General features: G+C 50.4%; 1 protein-coding gene across 1 annotated transcript in view; it reads right to left on the bottom strand.

Annotated features, from left to right (window-relative positions):
- Window positions 1–7,655, bottom strand: part of SGTA (small glutamine rich tetratricopeptide repeat co-chaperone alpha) — a 34,439-nt gene extending 26,784 nt beyond the window's left edge. The window contains exon 1 of the mRNA XM_061561938.1: window positions 7,564–7,655. The gene's annotated coding sequence lies outside the window, so the exon portion shown is untranslated. The remainder of the gene's footprint in view (window positions 1–7,563) is intronic.
- Between the last annotated feature and the right edge of the window lie 2,991 nt (window positions 7,656–10,646).

Here is a 10,646-nt window from a genome sequence, read left to right on the forward strand (position 1 = left end):
TCCCTCGACGCGAGCTCCTTCCGCCCAGATGAACGGCGGTGGGCATCAATGAGCACACTGCACCACTGTCATCAACAAGGAGCTCATTACCGACCCCTCACAGGAGCTTCCTGGGATCGACCTCTCACCCAGGCAACATTGGTCAGCCCTAAATTGCTGCAGAACAGGGCACGGCAAATGTAGTCACCTCCTTCATCATCTACGGAATATAAAGAACAGTCGGCATCGTGACTGCTGCGGTCACCAGAGCCGGATCATGGGCCAAATGATCATTCCCCCGCACCTCCGATTAGCACGGTTGGCTACGTATTGTGCGAAAGAAGTTCAACAAACATACAAAGATCCTACACTGCCCCCTGCCCCGCCGGTTCACAGGCAACATCACCAACATCCATCGGAGCCTCCACAGAGGCTATCGATTGGCATAATAACCTCAATATTCACACAGATAACGCCGCTAATTTGACCTCACCATAGAAAAAAAAATAAGATTGTGATTAAAACACAGAGGGCAGCGGAGAAGCCATTTCAGACGCTAGAAAGATTGGAGAAGGGGGGCTGCTTCCTATTGCACAAGACAGTGGTGAGAGGCAGGGAGAGTGACAGGTTTATTTATTAATTGGGCTTGGGCAGGAAATATCACGAGGAGAGATGATGGAAGATGGTCAAGAATAATGACGAGTGGCAATGAACGGAAAGTGTCTGAGAGTCCATCCACCGAGGGGATGGACCGATGACGATGAAGTCGGCCCACATGCGAGGTGAATGATTACATCGCAGCACCGTGGAAGCTGGCGGGGGCTTGGGAAAGAAACCTTCATCCAGCAGTGGATTGACCATGGCTGATGCTGATGAGGATGATGGGCAGAAGGCTTGGATGTGAACTGTGGCTCAGCGATCTGACACGAGGATTAGTTAGCATCAGAGTCCCGGGCCACCCGGCCACCTCCACATTTTATGGAATTCAACTTTTAACGTTTTTATTTTAGGTCCTCCTTGTGACGAAGCAAGGTCAGATTTCAATGACAACCCCCAATGACACTGGAGACATTCCATTCCGGCATGAGATCTACAGCAGCTGCAAGCACCAGCATGAACAGCCGTCTCTGCCCAGAACCCTTAACGAGCTGGACTAAGAAAACAGTACAAACATTTTAAGCGAATCAAAATCGCCTCGCGCTTAATAATTAAGACGTAAGAATTACATTGTAATGGAAATGAAATAAACTCGTGGACGAGCAGAAAAATGAGACATCACTGTATTCACACGAGTGTGTGCGCACACTATTAGGAGTCATTAGCAAAGGAGCGCGGGGAAATGATGCGTGCAGAAGCCAGCCGCGGGCTGTGGCCCCGCCGATTGATCGCGATGCAAATGACTGAAACCCTGCACCTCGACGCAGTGTCTAATGAAGGCACCTAGCTCTTGTAAAACAAGTATTGTTACATTGACTATCAGTGCCATATATATTGTGTGCCTACAGTGCCGCACTGCCTGCTAAGACACATGCTTCAGAAACACGTGGTCATGAATGCGGAAATATAGAACTGAAAAGTGTGCAAAGAATCACAGAGAGATGCATGCTTGGAATTACACTGAGAGACAAAAAGAGGAAGACATGGATTAGAGAACAAATGGACATTGGCGGTACACCGATGCAGCACAACACACGAGTCCTCATAAAACAGTTGGACAATGTCACCGTTGCCCTTGAATGAGCTGCAGACTCTCCATCGGAAGTTGCCTTAGATTGAGCGGCTGCTTTCCCATTCGAACGTGACATGATTCATCGTCTTTTGATGCCAACGTCCGCCAGGAAATAATTCTGGAAATTAACAGAGGAATCGTCCAACCAAATCTAGTGCACGAGTGAAATCTGCCTTTGGAACATGGCGTTAGCCAATCGTCATGAGGCTGGATGCTGCTATACGGCAACAGACTCTGAAGCTTCGTGTTCAGCTGCTCATAACATTGGTCTTCCGACTGCTTCGACATCACGAGAACTGATTTTGACGTACCTCGCAAGATTTTTTGACCGGGGTTGCGAATCGCAGGAAAATAAATAATGTTTGCGAAAATGCTTTTGTTATATACTGCGCCACTCCGGTATACCGCCAATACCTTCACATGCAGGCTAATGATAGCATCCAAACTATTAAGGAGTGTAAGTGTGGCTTGCGCAGGACGCGAAATGGCTAGGAGACATGATGGTCAAGAATAATGTGGCAGCCAAGTAAGGAAACGCATCTGACCGGACGTCCAACGCGCAGATGGAGTGATGAGATCAGTTATTGCGCAGGCACGAGGTAGATTGTTGCATCGCAGGATCGTGAGAGGTGGCGGACGATTGGGGAGGCCTTCCTACAGCAGTGAATTGATAATGACTAATGAGGACAATCAATGTTTTCTTATAATCCTACACAATCGGCAACACCATATAGATTAAGATGTTTTCAGTCAAATAAAGAGTTATTAATACGTGGGGAGAAACTCCGGTTTCACCCACAGAATACTCCCCGCCTGCGCAAAGGGGTAACAGGTGGAGAAGGGTCCATATTGTGCTGTACCACCTTCACCTGGAAAGCCAGGGTTTGGCACCTCTTCGACAACCACTGAAAGGGAGTTTCGCAATATTTGTGCTATCCACCAACCCTCGCTGCCTCCAGAGCTGGATTACATGAACACATGATATGCAAATGTGTCAATCAAAATAATTAATTCTAACATGCATGATCCATGCATGTGTCGTGAGCATAAGAATCGATTACATTAATTATATGATACGGCGTTGAATACCTTAAACTACAATCTAGAAACGAATTGTGACTCGAATATTGGAACGAACAATAACTTTGTCACGTGAAACAATTAGTTGTGCATTTTGACATGACTTCCGTTGATTTTATAAATAAATAATGTTTACAATAACGAATAGTAATTATAACCACCATTCGTCACTAAGTGGTGGTGACGTCACCACGGCGCTTGTGCCAGGATATGTGCACTTTAAGACCACGTGAAGTGTCGAAGGTTCGCTGGCAGGTCACGGGACAGACCCAGGTGCCATGGGTTGACTCACTGAAATGACTGGCAGATGCACCACCATCCTGTGCCAACTTGCTGTGCTTTAGCCACCCTGTTGTTGTGAGCGTCGCTCCTCTGCCCTCCGCTGTTGTTGGAGGGCGACTGCCTCCAACTGCCCAGCAGCATCATTCACGAGCCTCCAAAATTACACCTTCATATAATTAAGGATAGCTGATTTTCACCAATTATATTCACCTTGTTACACTATTTAACCCTGTTAATTAAAATCAATCAGCACTCGCCTATAATTATTTAATCCGCTCTCAGGCATGGCTGTTCTGACGATTGCAGAACACTTATTCAAGAACACAGACCAGGAAGCGCATTCACCAGAAATCTCAGCTCTCCAAACACTTGCTGATGCTGGATGTAATCACCAGCAAAACGTCTTATAAACATCTTATAAACATCGTATAAACATAATTAAACTATACTCTTTGGTTCTTTCGGCAAAGTTACGTATATATAAAATTTATAATATTAAAATAATAATAATAGGTTTTACCCTTTCTGGAAATAAAAAGTGTTAAGATGTTCAAACACCAAATAGAAACCTTTTGCAAGGAAGCAAGACTGCATTAACCACACACAGTACGTGTTGTGAACATGCAAACAAATATGCTCGAATAATATGTGCAGTGTCTTTGAAACTGATTGGCCTACACCAGCTTTCTTTGGTGTTTGAACATGCTAACAACCGTTTTATTTCCAGAAAGAGTAAAACAATTCTTATTTTTCATACTTTGATACTTGCAAAAATGTCCCAAGATTATTCAAGTTTGCTTGCTTTTCAACTTACAGTAATCGGTTTGCTGAAAAATAAAATCGATTGGCTCGTTTGTCCACGTGATAACTTTAATTGTTTGGTGTGTCGGCTTGTGGAGGGTGCATGGCTCTGACATTATACTTACATGATCAAACTAAAAAAATACTAGTGACTAAATTCAGAGCCAGCACGTCCAGCAACCGAGACATCACTTCCAGCTGAGTTGTACAAATTAGGTTAAACCTTTCTAAAATCGATGCTCAAGAATGCAATAAATCACTTACTCAAATGTTTTTTTTATACCGTTTTCATTTTAAAACTGTCCAAAGAGTAACCTCAAAAACTGGAAGTAAACCCGTCTCATCTGGCTAAGAGTGGTCACCACCGGGCTCTCAGATTGGCCTGGAAGCACGCGCTATAGATACCACACAAAACCTCACCCAAAGCAACCCTCACTGTACAGCGTCGGTACGGCATTGTGACCTGTTCGAAATGAAGTCGTGCGTTGTGTCAAATACGAAACCCAGCAATTTGGAGGAAAAGGGCCGGTGGATCACACAGATGTATCGACCTCAGGGCGGCTAGTTGGCTGTACGGCAATGAGGCTAATGAATCCATCTGTGCGGCCCTTAAGGAGTGCGATTCCTCGCCCACACAAAGCACTCAGCACGACAGAGACGACCTCTTGATCATCACCAGCGAGAGCTCGGAGAGTGCAAGTCCTCTTCATCAAGGGAGAGAGATGTGCGGTTTCAATACAAAGTGTCCACACATCTCAATGCTGGCGGCCTACAGCCTTGACTCAGGAAACGTGTCCGAGGTTAATGACATTCGTGAAAGGCCTCTTCATCGCATTCATTCAGTTACATTCTAGTTTTGATTGACGGAGTGACTAAATGAGCCCACGTCCCATTGGCGGGGGGCACTGGTTGAGGTTGAGAGTTCTCATCATGTCAATCTGCAAAGGTGTTCCACGGATTACCACAAAGGAAATAACTTGGTGGTGGTGGTGGCGGCGGCTCCTATTGTCTGTGAGAACGACGGGAGGCACCTCCACGTGCATTCCCCCTTGCGCCAGGCGCCGTTCACAGGCATATTAAAACTACAAACATCTTCAAAGAGATGCGTTCCTGAGTATAAAGCACATCATTGTCGTCATCCTAGTGCTTCTTATAGCATAGGGCGGGTAGTGTGTAGACGATTCGTCGCAGGTTTAAGTTTGCGAGCCGTGTTGGCGCGACGAACGCGGTAAAGTTCTCTCCTGCGAGCGAGCGAGCGGCTCAGGCGGCCCCCCACTGCCGCCGGGCGCGGGTGGCCGCAGCTCCCCCCCCCTCCCCCCGTGGGTCTCGGCTTCAGTGTCCCACTTGTGGGAGCGAGCGGCCAGTCGCCGCGACGACGACGCGGCTGGTGGGAATCGTTCCTACATCACAGTACTGACCGCAGCAGCACGGTGACGACTGATGCCCAAACTGATCAGGATGGTCTCCAGCAACAGCAGCAAGGGCATGGCGACGACGATGACGACGATGATGACCGTCATTTATAAAACCGTCGTCTTATCTGCGCATATCAGCGATGGCCGTGCCACGCAACTCCCCTCTCTCCCCTCTCTCCGATCGTGATGAACTCAGAGGGAGTCACGGCCACTATCCCCCGGTGACTGCTCAACATCATCAGCAAGGACACGAGCAGGAGGAGAAGGAGGAAGAGGAGGAGGCGACCCGCGGCTGGCGGAGTTTCGGATTCATTCGGGGCCCTTGGCCAATGCGAGGCGGCCGCGGACAACAACAACGAGCGGCGGTGACTCAGCGAGACGACGACCCCCGCGGGGATGTAGCGCAGCCTCGTCACGGGGACCTGGCCCCCTCGTCACGGCGGGGACGGCCTGGCCCCCTCGTCACGGCGAGAGCGGCGGCGGTGTCACGGAGTGACGCGGGCGAGTGGGGGGGTGCGAGTAACGAGGTTGAGCCGCGGAGTGACGCGGTCTGCGAGTTGCCGTGGACAGAGGCGCTTATTCAATAGCCACCCGGCCCGGAGCGGTGGAGTGACGAGCAACGCAAAAGTCGAGTGAGGCGGAGCCCCCCAGAGTGACGCGGAGCCCCCCAGAGTGAGGCGGAGCCCCCCAGAGTGACGCGGAGCCCCCCAGAGTGAGGCGGAGCCCCCCAGAGTGACGCGGAGCCCCCCAGAGTGACGTGGAGCCCCCCAGAGTGAGGCGGAGCCCCCCAGAGTGACATGGAGCCCCCAGAGTGACGCGGAGCCCCCCAGAGCGACGTGGTGGAGTGACGAGTCATGCGGTGGAGTCGCGAACCACTTCCTCCTGGGGGGCCCGACGGCCTCTCCCCGTGACCTCCCGTGACCCCCCCATGACCCCACCCCTTAACCCCCCCCGTGACCTCCCCCTGACCCCTCCCCGGGCCCCCTCCCCTTTCTTCCCCCGAGTTCTGGAAGATGCCGCCACTCTGGGACAGGGGGGAGTGCGCACGTCAGTCGCGCAGCCCTCGCGCTCACCTCACCACCACCTCACCATCACCACCTCTCCTCACCATCACCACCTCACCATCACCATCACCTCACCATCACCTCACCATCACCATCTCACCACCATCACCACCTCACCATCACCTCACCATCACCTCACCATCACCACCTCTCCATCACCTCACCTCACCATCACCTCACCACCTCTCCTCACCACCTCACCACCACCTCACCATTACCACCACCACCTCACCACCACCTCACCACCACCACCACCTCACCACCACCTCACCACCACCACCACCTCACCATCACCTCACTATCACCTCACTATCACCTCACCTCACCATCACCACACCATCACCTCACCATCACCACCACCTCACCATCACCACCTCACCATCACCTCACCACCACCGCCTCCTCACCATCACCACCTCTCCTCACCACCTCTTCTCACCACCACCACCTCACCACCACCACCTCTCCTCACCACCTCTCCTCACCACCACCACCTCACCATCACCACCTCCTCACCATCCTCACCATCACCTCACCACCACCATCACCACCACCACCTCACCATCTCCTCACCACCACCACCACCTCACCACCTCACCATCACCTCACCACCACCATCACCACCACCACCTCACCATCACCTCACCACCTCACCATATCCTCACCACCACCACCTCACCACCACCTCACCATCACCTCACCACCACCTCACCATCTCCTAACCACCACCTCCTCACCATCACCACCTCTCCTCACCACCACCACCATCTCACCACCACCTCCTCACCATCACCACCTCTCCTCACCACCACCTCACCATCACCTCACCACCACCTCCTCACCATCACCACCTCTCCTCACCATCACCACCTCTCCTCACCACCACCACCATCTCACCACCACCACCTCTCCTCACCACCACCACCACCTCACCACCACCTCACCACCATCTCCTCACCACCCCTCACCACCTCACCACCATCTCCTCACCACCACCGCCTCACCACCACCACCACCTCACCACCACCTCGCCACCATCTCCTCACCACCACCGCCTCACCACCACCGCCTCACCACCACCACCTCACCACCACCTCACCACCACCACCACCTCACCACCACCACCACCTCACCACCACCACCACCACCACCACCTCACCACCACCACCACCTCACCACCACCACCACCTCACCACCACCACCACCGCCTCACCTCGTCTCACGCTGCCGCCGCCTGCCTCCTCCTCACCACGACCCGGTTCTTCTCACACGAGATCCGGTTCCTGCCCCACCGGAAGCTGCCCCCCTCCCCCTCTGGCCCCCATCCCACGTGACCCCGCGCGGCTCCACGTGCTGCACGAATGGGGCTCTGCTTGACGTCGTTGGTTCGTTCGTTTCAGTTTCATGCATTAGGTGTCGCCCCTTGAGTCATTCGGCTCTTGAATCGGGTGCAACCGCAACAAACAAAAACGTGAACAAGAAAACACCTTAAGGTGACTATGCGCAAACAGAGAAATCCAGGAAAAAACTGCAAAGTCTTCCAGAAAAAAGCACCTTCCACCAATGCTGTGCTTTCGATGTAAAGCTTCTTTCGTGACTGCAGCAGGGATTCATCTTCTTGGTTCTTTCGGTAAAGTCACGTAGAATGGAAATCATAAAATAATAATAAATAAAATATAATAAAATAATTCTCACGACGTTTCGGCCACAACGCAAGCAGCCGTCCTCAGGTGGAGAACAGGTCTGTCGAGAAGACAGAGTCTACGTGACTTTACCGAAAGAACCAAGAAGAACAACGCTGTGCTATTAACATACATTTGTTATCATGTTACAGTGTATTCGTTCAAAAATCCCAGTGGGATGCAAGTCAAGCAACAACCACGACCTCAAGACAACTTATATTAAAGCCATCAGTCTAACTCCGTACTACAACAAACAAACATGGCCAAACCAAAAAACTTTTTGAAATTACCAAAATAAAGCCATAAGCAATGTAACAGTGATCATAGGAACTGTGACCGAAATTTCACAATAAACGACATAAACAACATGTACCACCAAACCCTGTAGCCATAGCTGACTGCATGAGTCACTCCACAACAGCAGGAGCATAAGTAGGAGTATAATAAAATGTCAAATACACCTTTAAAGATCAGCACACTAAATCAGTCCGCGCGTGTCTTGGCGAAGGTTGCGGCGGCAGCGTTGTTGAGTCGACGGTGCAGACCTCCCCCCTTTCCCTGGCGATGGACTCCAGCTCTTCCTGGGGAATTCCCAGTCCAGCCTAGCTTCACGTCGTGTTTAGTCTCAAGACTAAACTAAAACACTCAACTCAACTATATTTGATATGACCGCTTGAAGCCCACTGAGCTATGTAGCGATTTTTCAGAGGCGACCTGGCTATCACAAATGATAGCTCAACGAAGTGGCTTATCACGTGGAAATGTACAGCAGCTCTAAATGTAAATGTACAGCAGTCACAATGCTGCAGCACGCAAACTCTAAACGCACGTTGGTTCGAAATGTGGAGGGGAAAACCGAAGGACCCGGAGAAAAAATCTGCGCGACCAAAGGGTGCGAGAGACACGCAAACTCCAGACATACAGCAGGCGTCAGGGTCGGAATCGTCCCAGGCGAGATAGTTAACATCTCGCCAACGTGGCCCATGCCAGGTGAACTCAAAAGTAAACATTTGTCTCGTCTAAAATTTTCATTTTAAAGTATAAAATGTACCAGGGAGAGCAAGCGCGAGTCTGCCAGTAGGGGCGGTGATTGTTTAACCAAGAGAGGGCTCAGCGTCTCACTGGCAAGAGTAAGGGGGGGACGTTGCTGTTATAAGCAAGGGGGTGTCTGATGTCTCCATTGTGTTCAATACCTGTCAACCCGTACGGTTTAGCCGTATTCTTGGGCATGGAAATACAGTTTTCAGGTTTCAATACGGGCACATTTTTCTGTCTACTTGCGTTCCTTGTGATGGGAAGAGCGTTGATATTTTAAATTGCACGGGGTGACCAATACGGTCTGAATTGGTCTGCAATAAGGTAGGGGGCACTGATAGGTGGTTGACAGGTATGGTGTCGCCTCCTCTCCGCTTAACTCGCCACGACTCTCCGCATGTCCGGTGGCGCTAGTCCAGCGAGGATGTTACGAGCTGTTGACGTTTGTGGGTTTTGAGGCACTCTTTGATGATGCGGCAGGGAATCATAATTGTAATGTGTATTCACACTGGAGGCATCCGACGCGCTATAAAGTTCTTTTTCACGTGTCCGGAAGGGGCAGGTCAGAACGTCTGTTATCTTGCGTGGACCGATCGTTCCCAGACTTGGCAGGCGCACCACTCGCCGTTGGAGCAGCCGAGGGCGAATGGCGAGGTCTTGGTTGTGGCTGTGCGCGCTCCACGTGTTGAGTTTGCAAGCTTGCGGATGATTTTGCGGGAGCTGACTTTATCTCTCATCTTCTCAATGTGGCTGTCATGGGTATACCATTTGGCAAATTGAGTAGAAAAATGCATTAGTTACTGAAGTTGCATTAAGGGGCGTCCATAAATGACGTCACGCACCTAGGGGGGGGGGGTCAGACATTTGTGACGAGGGGGGTGGGGTTTGAGAAATGTGACGTCACATCAAAATGCGCAACTTTAAATACATATAGACAACACGTTCTACTTAATTAAATAGACTTTTTAATAAATGTTTTCTCCTACAATATCAGAGTGCAGCGCCACATTAAATATGCACCACAATGACAATAGCTTAAAGCGATTTGAAGCATGTTTTACTTTGGGGGGGGGGGGCAGAGCTTTGTGACGTCATATTTGAGAGGGGGGGGTCTGACTTTTTGTGACGCGGTATGACGAAGGGGGGAGGGGCAAAAATCGGCCAAAATCGCGTGACGTCACTTATGGACGGCCCCTTACGGTTTTGTATATGTATACGCGTTTTAATTTAAATTAACTTGGCACCACAGGTATGAGTCTAACTTCAATTGCGAGCTGTGTAACAATGCGAGTCGTGTAGATCGGTCTCGAGGTTGACTCGAGATGTGCCGGAGACCCCCGACTACTCCAGGTGCTCGTTACAGTGATCAGCTGCGCCGCACCATCCGTGCAACACGAGGCCAAACACACACTATCTTTATTTGTGAAACAGCAAGATAGATTGATGACCTGCAGGCTGTGGAGGTCCAATAACATTTGTGAGGTCTCCATTGTTTACGTAAAAAAACATTTATTTTTCATGGGAAATAAATAATAAATGAAAGAATCTGTATACATTGGTAAATTCATGTTATTGAATT

The sequence above is a fragment of the Lethenteron reissneri genome, chromosome 4, assembly GCF_015708825.2.
Source record: "Lethenteron reissneri isolate LAM-NWPU_2019-01 chromosome 4, ASM1570882v1, whole genome shotgun sequence".
In the NCBI taxonomy this organism is placed as follows: Eukaryota; Metazoa; Chordata; class Hyperoartia; order Petromyzontiformes; family Petromyzontidae; genus Lethenteron; species Lethenteron reissneri.